Here is a 13,325-nt window from a genome sequence, read left to right as displayed (position 1 = left end):
AGAGGTTTCCCTATGTAAATTAATGGGCTTTTTCTGTAGCTTTTACCATTCTTTCTTTGTTCTATACATTTAGTGTTTTGATTATTATAATTTTCATTTTTGGCCCAGTCTGTTTGGACTTCTATAGGCTTCTTTTATGTTTATATGCATTTATTCTTTAGGTTGAGAAAAATTTCTTCTAGGATTTTTATTGAAAATATTTTCTGGGCCTCAGAGATTGGAATCTTCTCCTTCTTCTATTCCAATTATTTTTAAGTTTGGTCTTTTTATATTTTTTTCTAATTTCTTGGGTATTTTGTATCAGGAACATTTTAGTTTTAACATTTTCTTTGATTGATGTATCAGTAACTTCAATCGTATCTTTCACAATTGAGATTCTTTTTTCCATCTCTTATATTGTTTGTGTTGCTTTTGTCTGGGGTTCCTGTTCTCTTCCCTATGTTTTCCAATGCTAAGATTGCCTCAGATTGTGTTTTCTTTGTTGCTTCTCATTTCCTCTTTAGTGCTTGAATAGTTTTATGCATTTCTTTCTCTGGTTTCATTCAACTTCCCAATTGAGAAATGCAGCTCAGACCTAAACAGAGAATTCTCAGCAAAGGAATATTGAATGTCTGAGAAACAATTAAAGAAATGCTCAACGTTCTTAGTCATCAGGGAAATTCCAATCAAAACTACTCTGAGATTCCATATTACACCTATCAGAATGCCTAGGATAAAAAACTTATGTGAAGCACATGCTGTCTTGCAAAGATATGGAGAAAGGGGAACAATCTTCCATTGCTGCTAGTTCAAACTTGTACAACCACTTTGGAAATCAATCTGGTGCTTTCTCAGAAAACTGGGACTAGTGCTACCTCAGGACCCAGGTATTCCATTCCTGCGTATATACCTCAAAGATGGTCCAACATACAAGAAGGTCATATGCTCAACTATAAGTATAGCAGCTTTACTCATAATAGCCAAAATCTGGAAACAACCGAGATGTTCCTCAACCAAAGAATTCATAAAGAAATGATGGTACATTTGCACAATGGAATATTATTCAGCTATCAAAATCAAGGAAATCTTCACATTTGAAGGCAAATGGATGGAACTAGTATTCATAATCCTGAGTGAAATAACCCAGACCCAGAAAGACAGCAATGATATATAGTCACTTACAAGTGAATATTAGCCTAACATAGATGTCTTCTGAGTGAGAGTCCTAGAAAAACATTGAGACTGGAAGTTGGATTTTGGGCAGAGCGCTGAGAGTTGAAGGGAAGAGTTAGGGAATGGAAGGTCTCAGAGTGTGCAAGAGCTCCACAGGGAGACCATCAAGGCCTGTGTATCTGGACACAAAAGGGCCTGTACAAACTGGCACATCAGCCAAGGACAATGCATGCAAAGAACCAAGACCCATCCTGGTCAGATGTAACTGATGGAGTGCCAGTTGTCCACATTCAGGAGAAGGAGGAAGGCTGCTAAACTTCTGACATGCACTCAGGTGCTCACAATTTGGTCACTGCCCCTAGCAGGCACACAGAGGCAGGGAACAGAGGCTATCGTGATGAGACCTCACTTCTTTGAGGCAAGGAAAAGGAAAGAATGGGAGCAGGAGGTATATGATTGGGACTGGGAGCAAAGGATGGAGGGAAAGCTCTGATCAGTGTGTAAAGTGGATAAATAAAATTCTCAGAAAAATCAACTATCAAAAACTCCTTTTGCCTTTTTTAAAAAAATAATATGGAAAACATACTACTGTAAAAGTTTCCTATATACAGACAGGCATAAATAAAAGTTGAAATTCAATTATGCTATAATAGGGGGAAATGTGCTTAATATATACCACAAGATAACAAATAAGAAAACTAGTGCCAGGAATGTAACAATACTTTTGAAGTTGTCTAATTATAAACCACAGACATCGAAACGTTGTACACTATTACAATCCTCTTAATTATCGTCAAGCACTTTACATTAAGACCCTGTCACTGAAGAAATCCAAATTGAGTCATGATATATTGAGAAATCATGCTGAAACTAACCTGGAAACTTCACACCTAATGGTGAGGTTTTTATAGCTATGTACACCATTAAAAAGGGAAGTATTGATCTTAGACAGCAATGAAACTTATGAGCTTTAATAATGATTGACTCGAGAACAAATGTCCACTGTGATGAACATCGTGGAACTAAATCATCCACTTTCTGATTAGATTTCAATTCTATTCAACATAATGAAACACATTCCTGGCACCATAATCAGGGAAAGAAGGTATGTCTTGACAGGTCATCAGTATTCATGGAGAATATATTAACATTTATTTCATTAAATGGGCTTAATATGATAACGACTTCTGAAGTTATCATTATACTAATAAATCTATGCATCTCTCACCCATTATCAAGAAATTTTGAGTTTTATTCTCTAATAATTAACACAGATGCAAACTTGTCAATGTTAAGAGAATTTTAAAAAAAATTCTGCGGAATGCTCTGAATGGAACACATATACTTACTATCCTCCTCCAAAGACTCAAGGAAGAGCAGAATTGAATAACTACATGAAAACATCATTAAGTGGACACAGCGGCTGTCCAATGACTCACAGTTCTTGTGACCGCATGCCATGACCTGTGCAAGCTCAACCAGACAAAATTCCTGCATAGTAAGTGATTTGGGCACAAAGTCTCACATCTAGCCAGAGAGCTGTGGACAACTCTTAGCTGATAAGAGAGACATTCAGTTTTTTCTAGGAGTACATCCCCTATATGTCAAACACACTCTAGTGGAAGGCAACTTTCCCAAAAAAATTGAGAAGGAGACATTGGTCATGATACATTTTAAAATATGTGGTATAAAGGTGAATGAATATGGTATTGGGTTGGATATAGAAAGAGATGTGGCAGGAGTAATCATAATAAAAGCAAAGTGTATGAAGTCCTCAAATAACTGATTAGAATTTAAAATATTAGGAGTACTATTGGCTTCAGATAGAAAAATAAATAAAATTTTCATTGTTCCATAAAAATGTTTTCTTATTTTATTTATTTCCTACATATATTTTATTTATCTATTTTAAGTGGTCACTTTTGATAGATGCTTAAGATGATTCAATTTTTATTATTGTGAATGTTTCAAGAAGAAACATGAAAGTGCAAGTATGTCTATGGTGAATCTTGGAATTGACTATATATCAATAGTAGTAGATAAAATAAAAATAACCCACTGCCTGGCATGTCATTGTATGTAATATTTTGTGATCTGTAGGCTGTTTCTTTACTCTGGAAATTGTTTTCTTGAAAAACAAGATCTTTTCTGTAATTCTGAGGATTTTCAATTCTTGGTTTATTTTCTATGTTATTACATTCATTTTCACAATATGATTACGTCTGTCTCCAACTTAAATTCTTTACTTATGTTTTCCTCTATTAGTTTCAACATTCCATCTTTTACACTAAGTACTTCAATCTATTTTGAATTTTTGGCTTTCTAGCCCAATACTCTGAAAGACTTATTTTCAGGGCAGGAACTATTGAGGACATGCTTACCCTGTCTTGTCAGAGTGTCATCGTGGACTCTGCCTGGATCTAAGCTGCCCATTTTTAGGCAGAATTCTCTCTGTGGCAGGAACAAGGACAATTTGCCCAGTGGCTTGTTTGCTACATTTGAAGCCATCACCATAAGGAGGCTCTTTGATGCTTGTCATCTTTGAGGTTGGCTGGGTGTTGTCAGGAATCAATTTGTCTTGTTGTCAAAGAAACTTAGGTTTATCATAATGTTCTATGATAGGCAGATTTGGGCCCAGTTTGAGTTTCCTGCTCAAACTAAGGCACCAGGCAAGGACAATACAAGTGGTAAACTTTAAACCCCTACCCAGATCTAGCCAATGGACAGAACATTCTCCACAGTTGAGTGGAGAGTGGGGTATGACTTTCACACGGACTCTGGTGCCTCATATTTGAACATGTCTCCTGGAGGGGGAGACCTGGTGACACTCAGAGGAAGGATAGCAGGCTACCAAGAAGAGACTTGATACCCTATGTGCATATACAGGGGGAGGTAATCCCCCTCAGGAACAGTCATAGGGGAGGGGAATAAGGGGAAAATGGGAGGGAGGGGAGAATGGGAGGAAAAAAGGGATGGGATAATCATTGAGATGTAACAAGAATAAATTAATAAAAATTAAAAAATAAAATAAAATAAAAAACAAAACAAAAAAAGAAATTTAGGATTATAAAAACAACTAAGAGTGCCATATTCTGTGTGTCTCTGAGTCATTTAAAGACCTCATTCAACTATTTTAACTCGTATATCGATAGAGTCATATCTATCTCTTAGACTTAGGATATATCCTTGTGCTAAAATCTGACAAGTATTTGACATGCTCATGTTTTGTATCAATATACTAAATTCTATACCAATAACTTAGAAACAACCTTCATTATGAGTAACAATTAAGGCCTTGAGTAGGTTCAATCATCTAGCTTTTGTTCTATCTTCCCTCTTTGTTCCTATATCTCCCTTTCTTTCTTCAGCTACTATCTCCTTAACTACATATGCAAGATAAAGGAAAAGAGAGGCTTCCCTGAGTTTCACCTAGTTTTTTTCTCTATATAAGAACAATATACTTATGGTGACTTATGACCACTTCCCTATGAGAATAAGCATTTGTAGACCAAGAGAGCAAACAGAAACCTATATGCCATTCACTTAGAGGGAAGGGATAATCATTCTTTTAAGGTTTTTTTAGGCTGTAGTGGGGCACAAAATACTTGGAAGGGCCCCCAAAAGATTGGAGAAAATGGTTAAGCATGCCAGGGATTGCATTAGTGGTCCAGTTTCTAAATGTTGAGAGATTCCAGGCTTATTAAGAGATTGAAATAGTGGTCCAAATTGGATCAGAACTTTTCTACAATGTTGTCCAGGAAGCTGTCCAAACCTTATGGGTAACAGCAGCAGAGTCATCTGGGGATGGAGCTAGGAGGATGCAGGATGTCAGCGTCCATCATGCTGAGAGGAATGAATTCTGTCAGGTCTGATACAACATCAGTGTCAGGTTATTTTGTTCTGAAAACATAATTTCTCACAATCACTTTATAGCTTTAACATTATAATTTTATGAGGTGTTCAATATGCACAGAAAAATTAAAGTTAGTTTTCTGCTCATTGTATGATTCAACTTAAGGCATCCCCAATTGGTCCATCATGCCTTACTAAGAGTGGCCTCTAATACTAGTCACAGAGACTCTGTGGCCAACATGAGGCCTCTTTATGCCTTTACATTCATATCTCTGCCAGTCTCAGAGCTATTCTCATGTAGTGGGATTAGGAACATAAATTACCTGCTTGTTCTGCAGTGTGAATTCTTTCCATCCCAATTGTAGGCCCCTCCATTACTCCCTCCTCATCTCACTCCCTCTCTTATCATCTCCTGATCCCATCCCCTTTTTCATCCCCTTTCCCTCCCTCCCCTAGTCATTTGAAAGGGAAGCCCTTCTCTCCTAACAATAGTTTATTTAGTGTCCCCTATACTACATATGACCTCTTCCTCTGTGGCCTGAGAGGGGCACCCTACACTCTGGGGACTCTATCCAGTGTCCAGCTTCGTATCTCTGTAACTTACCCTATACTCTGCTGGGTGGAGTCTCTCCGAGGATGTCTATGTTGGGTTAAAATCCACATGTAAGTGAATATATACCATGCTTGTGTGTTTGGGTCTGAGTTATCTCACTTAGAATGATCATTTCTAATTCCATCCGTTTGCCTGCAAAAGTCAAGCTTTCCTTGATTTTAATAGATGAATATTCCATTGTGTAGGTGTACCACAGTTTCTTTATCATTTCTTCAGGTGAGGGACATCTTGGTTGTTTCCAGGTTCTGGCTATTATGAATAAGGCTACTATGAACATAGTTGCACAAATATGTTTGTTGTATGGTGAGGCATCTTTTGGATATATGCCCAGGAGTGGTGTAGCTGGGTCTTGGGGTAGAGCTATTCCCAGTTTTCTGAGAAAACACCATATTCCTTTCCAAAGTGGTTGAACAAGTTTTCACTTCCACCAGCAGTGGGGGAATTTTCCCATTTTGCCACATTCTCGCCAGCATGTTTTGTCATTCGAGTTATTGATCTTCACCATTTGGATAGGTGTAAGATGGAATCTCAAGGTTGCATTTCCTTGATGACTAGTGATGTTGAGCATTTCTTTAAGTGTTTCTTAGACATTCTATAGTCCTCTATTGAGAATTCTCTGTTTAGTTCTGTCTCCCATTTTTAATTGGCTTATTTGGTTTAGTGGTGTTTAATTTCTTGAGTTCTTTATATGTTTTAGATATTAGCTGTTTGTCAGATGTAGGGTTGGTAAAAAACTTTTCCCAATCTGTTGGCTGTCACTTTGTTCAGTTGACAATGTCTTCTGCCTTGCAGAAGCTTCTCAGCCTCATGAGAGACCATTTATTAATTGTTGATCTTATAGTCTGAGCTGTTGATGTTCTGTTCAGGAAGTTGTCTCCTGTGCCAATAAGTTCTAGGGTCTTACCCACTTTTCCTTCTAACATATTTAGTGTGTCTGGTTTTATATTGAGGTCTTTAATGCACTTGGACTTTAGTTTTATACAGGGTGATAAATATAGATCTATTTGCATTTTTCACATGTACACATCCACTTGAACCAGCACCATTTGTTGAAGATGCTGTCTTTTTTCCATTATATAGCTTTGGTTTCTTTGCAAAAATCAAATGACCATATGTGTGGATGTATATCTGGGTCTTTAATTCAATTTCATTAGTCAACTGGCCTATTTCTATGCCAGTACCCTGACATTTTTGTTATTGTTGCTCTATAGTACAGCTTGAGATCAGGGATGGAGATTCCTCCACAAAATCTTTTATTGTATAGAATTGATTTAGCTATCCTGGGTCTTTTTTTCTTTATGAAGTGGAGAATTGATCTTTCCAGTTCTGTAAAATATTGTGTTGGTATTTTGATAGGGATTGCATTGAATCTGTAGATTGCTTTTGGTAGGATGGCCATTTTTACTATGTTGATTCTCCCAATCCATGAGCATGGGAGATATTTCCATTTTCTGATATCTTCTTCAATTTCCTTCTGCAGAGGCTTGAACTTTTTTTCATATAGGCCTTTCACTTGCTTGGTTAGATTTATATCCAGGTATTTTATATTGTTTGAGGCTATTGTGAAGGGAGTAGTTTTCCTAATTTCTTTCTCTGTCCTTTTGTCATCTGTATGTATGCAGGAGGGCTACTGACTTTTTCGTGTTAACATTGTATGTTGACACTTTGCTGAAGTTGTTTATCAGCTGTAGGAGTTCTTTGGTAGAATACCGAGGATCACTTATATATATTATCATATCATCTGTAAATAGTGAAATTTTAACTTCTTCCTTTCTATATGTTTCCCCTTGATCTCCATAAGCTGTCTTATTGCTCTAGTTTGGATTTCAGGTAATATATTGAAGAGAAATAGAGAGAGTGGGCAGCTTTATCTTGCCCCTGAATTCAGTGGGATTGACTTAAGTTTCTCCCCATTTAGCTTGATGTTGGCTATAAGCTATTATCAATGGGAATTTCTTCTCTTTATTCTTATACTTTTCACTGGTTCTCAAATTCACTCAGGTCTCTACACTTTTAAAAGTATGTAAGTGTAGGGATTGCTAATCGGTGGTGGATAACTAATTGATAGGCTAATTTCTGGAGAATTCTTTCTCCATCAGAAATTGTTAAGGGCTTGGAACTCTTCAACTATTAGTGGATCACTGAGATTTTCTCCACCTACATTGACATCTCAATTAGTGTTGAAATGGCTAAGGTATTATTTAAGCATTAGTGGTGTGATTTTATGGGTATAGCTTTCCTATCATGGTGTCCTAGTTAGGGTTTTATTGCAGTGAAGAGACACCATAACCATGACAATACTTATAAAGGAAAACCTTTCATTGGGGCTGGCTTACATTTCCAGATATTTGCTCCATTATTAGTATTGTTGAAAATAATAGCATGCATGCAGACATGGTTCTGTAGAGAGGGCGAAGAGTTCTATATCTTCTTAAAATTATTTATTTACTATAATATATTCATATTACATCCCAATTTTTATCTGCTCACTCTTATATCCCATTCCCATCCTCCCTTCATTTTTCACCCTATTCTCTTCCCCTCTAAAAGGGGGATGCCTCCTCCTCTACTGTCTAAGCACAGTCTTTCAGGTCTAATCAGGGCAGCCTACATACCCTTCCTCTTTGTGCCCAAAAGGCTGCCTTGCCAAGGAGAAGTGATCAAATCAGAGGCACTAGAGTTCATGTTAGAGGCCGTCTCCTCTCTCCCTGCTCCCCACACATATGTAGAATTTGTCTATCAGCTACAAATGAAAAGAGGGTCTAGGTCGTATTCTTGCATTGTCCTTGTTGGTACAGGCCTCCCTGGGTGCAAACCCAGTGGGCTTGGTGATCTCCCTCTGGAGCTTTTGATTCCACAAGATCCTTCTATACGACCCCATTCTTCATACAACACTTCGCTCTCTGCCCAGTATCTGTCAAGAACCCTTGCTTGGTGAAATTACTCAGAGGACCTCTATGTTGGGGTAATATCCAATTATAAGTGAATATATACCATATTTGTCTTTCTGTGTCTGGGTTAATTCACTCAGGATGATCTTTTAAAGAGCTTTGAACTTACTGACACACTAGACAACTTATGGAACAGAACACCAATATCTCAGTCTTTAAGGTCAACACTTAATAAGTATGACCTCATGGAATTGAAAAGACTCTGTAAGGCCAAGGACTCTGTCAACAGAACAAAACTATACCCTCCAGACTGGGAAAGGATATTTCACCAACCACACATCTGAGAAAGGACTAATATCAAAATATATAAAGAACTCAAGAAATTAAAAACCAACAAAACAAACAATTCAATTAAAAAATAGGATACAGGGCTAAACAGAGAATTCTTAACAGAGTAATATCAAATGTCTGAGAAACACTTAAAGAAATGTTCACCAACTACTTTATAAAGGCACTTTTGCTATGAACTTTGCTCTGATCACTGCTTTCATTGTGAACCATAAGTTTTGGTATGTTGTGCCTTCCGATTCTTTGAATTCTAGAAATTTTTTTTTTAATTTCTTTTTTTATTTCATTTTTTAAAGCCAGATACCAGCGAGTAGGGAGTTTTTCAGTTTCCATGAGTTTGTAGGCTTTCTGTTCTTTCTGCTGATATTGAGATCCAGCTTTAATCCATGGTTATCTGATAGGATGCAAGGAACTATTTCGATCTTTTTGTACCTTTTGAGGTTTGCTTTGTGACCAATTATATGGTCAATTTTTGAGACTGTTCCATGTGGTGCTGAGAAGAAGGTGAATTCTTTCATGTTTGAATGAAAAGTTCTGTATATATCAGGTAGGTCAATTGGTTCATGATATCTATTAATTTCATTGTTTTTCCATTTATTTACCTCTGTGATGATCTATCTGTCTAATGCTGAGAATGGGGTTTTGAAGTCTCCCACTTTTAAAGTGTCGGGTACAATGTGGTATTAAATCTTTAGTAATGTTTCTTTTATGAATGTAGGTGCTCCTACATTCATACATGAGGCATAGATGTTCAGAACTGAAACATCATCTTGGTGGATTTTTTTTTTTTGATGAGTATGAAGTGTCCTTACCCATCTCTTTTGATTAGTTTTGGCTGAAAGATTATTTTATTACATGCTCAAATGGCTAGTCCAGCTTGCTTCTTGGGTCTGTTTGCTTGGATTACCATTTTCCAGCCATTTACTCTGAGGTAATGTCTATCTTTATTGCTGACATGTGCTTCTTGTATGCAGTAGAATGATGGGTCCTGTTTTCCCATCCATTTTCTTAGCCTGTGTCTTTTACTGGATAGTTGAGGCCATTGATGTTGAGAGATATTAATGACCAGTGGTTGTTCCAGGTTTTATTGATGTTGTTGCTGATAAAGAAGGTGTATATGTGTTTCCTTTGTTTTGGTTTTCCATTTTTGAGGTTATTTACTTCCTGTGTTTTCTGAGGTGTTGTTAGTCTCCTTGTGTTGAAGTTTTCCTTCTCGTATCCTCTGTAGGGCTAGATTTGTGGTTAGGTACTGTTTGAACTTGGTTATGTCATGGAATATCTTTTTTTCTCTATCTATGGTGATTGAAACCTTTGCTCAACTATGTTCATAGCAGGCTTGTTCGTGATAGCCAGAATCTGGAAACAACCTAGATGTCCCTCCACTGAAGAATAGATAAAGAATCTATGGTTCATTTACCCAAATGGCATATTATTCTGCTATCAAAAACAAAGCAATCTGGAAATTTGCAGGAACTAGAGAGAATCATCCTGAGTGAGATAACTGAGATACAGAAAGACACATATGCATATACTCACTCTTATTCGCATGTGAGCCACTTAAATCATCTTAACCACATTATAACACAGGGACTGATGTGCCAACCAAGGTCCATGTAGTATGTGGGCCTAGACCTTCCTCTCAGAAGTAGTAAATAGGCAGCACAGTCTCCTTGTGGGTCCCACAATAGGGGGAGTAGGGACTAGTTCTGACATGGATTCAGACCTCCGAAAGTTGATCACTTTCCCCCTGGCAGGTTGGCCTTGCCAGGCCACAGAGGAGGAGGTTACAGGTAGTAGAGAGGACACTGGATAAACTGAGGTCAGATGTTAGGACATTAGTGCTCCCCTTTCTAATGACTAGGAGAGGGAGGGAAAGGGGATAAGGGAGGCTTTAGGATAGAAAGATGATGAAGGAGGGGTGGGATCAGAAGGTGATGAGGGAGGGTGCTACAATCTGGATGTAAAAAATTCAGACTGCAGAACAAGCAGGTAACTTATATTGCTAATCCTACTACATTGAGGGTGGCTGAGATATGAATACATAGACAAGGCTTCATGTTGGTCACAGATTGCCTGTGACTTATTATTAGAGGCCATTCTTAGTATGGTATGAAAGAACATTTGCAGATGTCTTACTTCTACTCTTTCAGTGAGCAGAGAACCAGGCCTAATTTTTCTGTGCACCCTGCACACCTCATACAATTATAATTTTAGAACTGTATAATGCTTGTGAGAAATTACATATTTTCAGAATAAAAGAACCAGACACTGACACTAGATTAGACCTGACAGGATTCATTCCTCCCAGCATGCTGGACGTTAGCATTCTGCATCCTTCGTGTTAGAGCCCCGGCTGCCTCGTTGCTGTTACCCATCAGAACAGGAAGCTTCCAGGACAGTGTTGTAGAAAGCATCTGATCCCAATTGGCCCATCATTTCAGACTGTCCCACACAGGACTCCTATTAAGCCTGGAATTTTTCAACATTCAGAAAATGGACCACAAATCATATCCCTGGATGGCTTAACCATTTTTTCCAACTTTATTTGGCCCCCATCAAAGGTATTATTCTCCCTAAATCAGCTTGAATAAACCTTAAGAGAATGACATCCCATCCTCTCTAAGGGGGTCTGGGTAGGATACTGTTTTCTCTCTTGGTCTATAGATGCTTATTTTCATAAGGAGTTGGTTATGTTATTACTGGTCTTAGAGAGAGAGAAAACTAGGTTGGACACAGGGATGTCTCTCTTTTCCTTTACTTTTCTTTGTAGGTAAGGAAATAGGAGCTTAAAAGGAAGAAAGGAGGATATATGAAATGCAGACGGAGGATAGAACAAAAGGCAGATTATTGGATGTACTTCTGAAATCAAGGCCTTAATTATTACTCACAGATAAGTTTGTTTTGTATATTGATGCAAAATAAGTATAATTCTGATACATTGCCATAGAGTTCAAACCTAAAACTATTCTTCACATACATGCATCAGTCGACAGAGGAAGGGAATGGATAAAATACCTCAAGACCTGAAACTGTAAATAGAACCAAATAAAACCCAAACAAAGGGAAATTTTGCAAATAAGAAAACTCAGAGGCAGGTCTCACAAAAAGAATACAACACACGGAAGAGAAAAATGTCACTGAAGACATGATAGAAGATATGAATGCCTCTGTGAAACAAAATAATAAATCTAAAATATCCCTAATGCACACAAAAAATTAATGAAATATGAGACAATACAACAACACCAAAATAAAAAGAATAAAGGAAGGAGAAGAAACATACGTGAAAGGCATAAAAATATTATCAAGAAATCATAGGGGAGGGGAATAAGGGGAAAATAGGAGGGAGGGAAGAGTGGGAGGATATAAGGGATGGGATAACTATTGAGATGTAACAAGAATAAATTAATAAAAAAAGAAATATGGCATTAAGTGGAAATAAAATTTCATGATTATAAAAAAAAAAGAAATCATAAAAGAAAAATTTTCTAACCTAAAGGAGATATATATCAAAGTAGATGGAGCATACAGAACACCAAAGAGACTGGACCAGAAACTCAATCTCCTCAGCACATAATAACCAATATACTACATTACTTAACAAAGAAAAAATATTAAAAGCTACAAGGAAAAAAGTAGCATAAAGTCAGATTTATTAAGATATTTGGTTTATCAATGGAGTCTCTAAAAGCCAGTAGGGCTTCAAGAGATATTTTACAGACTGAGAAAGACAACACATGACAATATAGACTAATATACTGAGAAGCCCTTTCAATGTCCATAAAATGAGAAAATAAGATTATTTTAAGTAATACTTACATATAAATAAAGCCCTATAAAAACACTAAAAGGAAACTTCTTATAAAGAGTCTGACCATACTCAAGAAAACAAAGGGAACACATCATTCCATAGGAGCAAATCAAAATTGGGGAAATGCACACAAACACACACACACATATACACACCACTACCACCACCATCACCACCACCGTTACCACCACCTCAACAACAATAACAACAACAACAATCAAGTAATAGTTATCAACAAATATGGCTTATCTATTTCTTTTGACATCAATGTTTTACTTCCCCATTAAAAGATACAGAATAGCAGAATGTGAAAATAGGACCGGGGCTGCCCAGGATGCACCAGGATATCTCTGTACATATTATGTTACAGGTCCTTTGGAGCTAGAGTGTTTGGTGGTTGTGAGCTGCCCAGTGTAGGCACTGCACATCAAATTCTGTTTTGCTGCAAGAGCAGTGTGTCAATCTTAACAAATGAACTGTATATTCCAGCCCCAACAACAAGTTTCAGTTGTTCTTTTCTGCTTTTCATGAATTACTGGCTTAAATGACTGTAAGTGATAGGTATGAACTATTTTCAGTTACATTTTCACTGATGTTTGATAACAAAGGGGTAGTAACCGAGTAGTAAGCAAATCCATGCTATACTTATAATTTATAC

This window comes from Acomys minous (assembly GCF_964271855.1).
Source record: "Acomys minous genome assembly, chromosome: 18".
NCBI lineage: Eukaryota > Metazoa > Chordata > Mammalia > Rodentia > Muridae > Acomys > Acomys minous.
The sequence above is the reverse complement of the archived record's forward strand: the minus strand, read 5'-3'. Positions refer to the sequence as shown.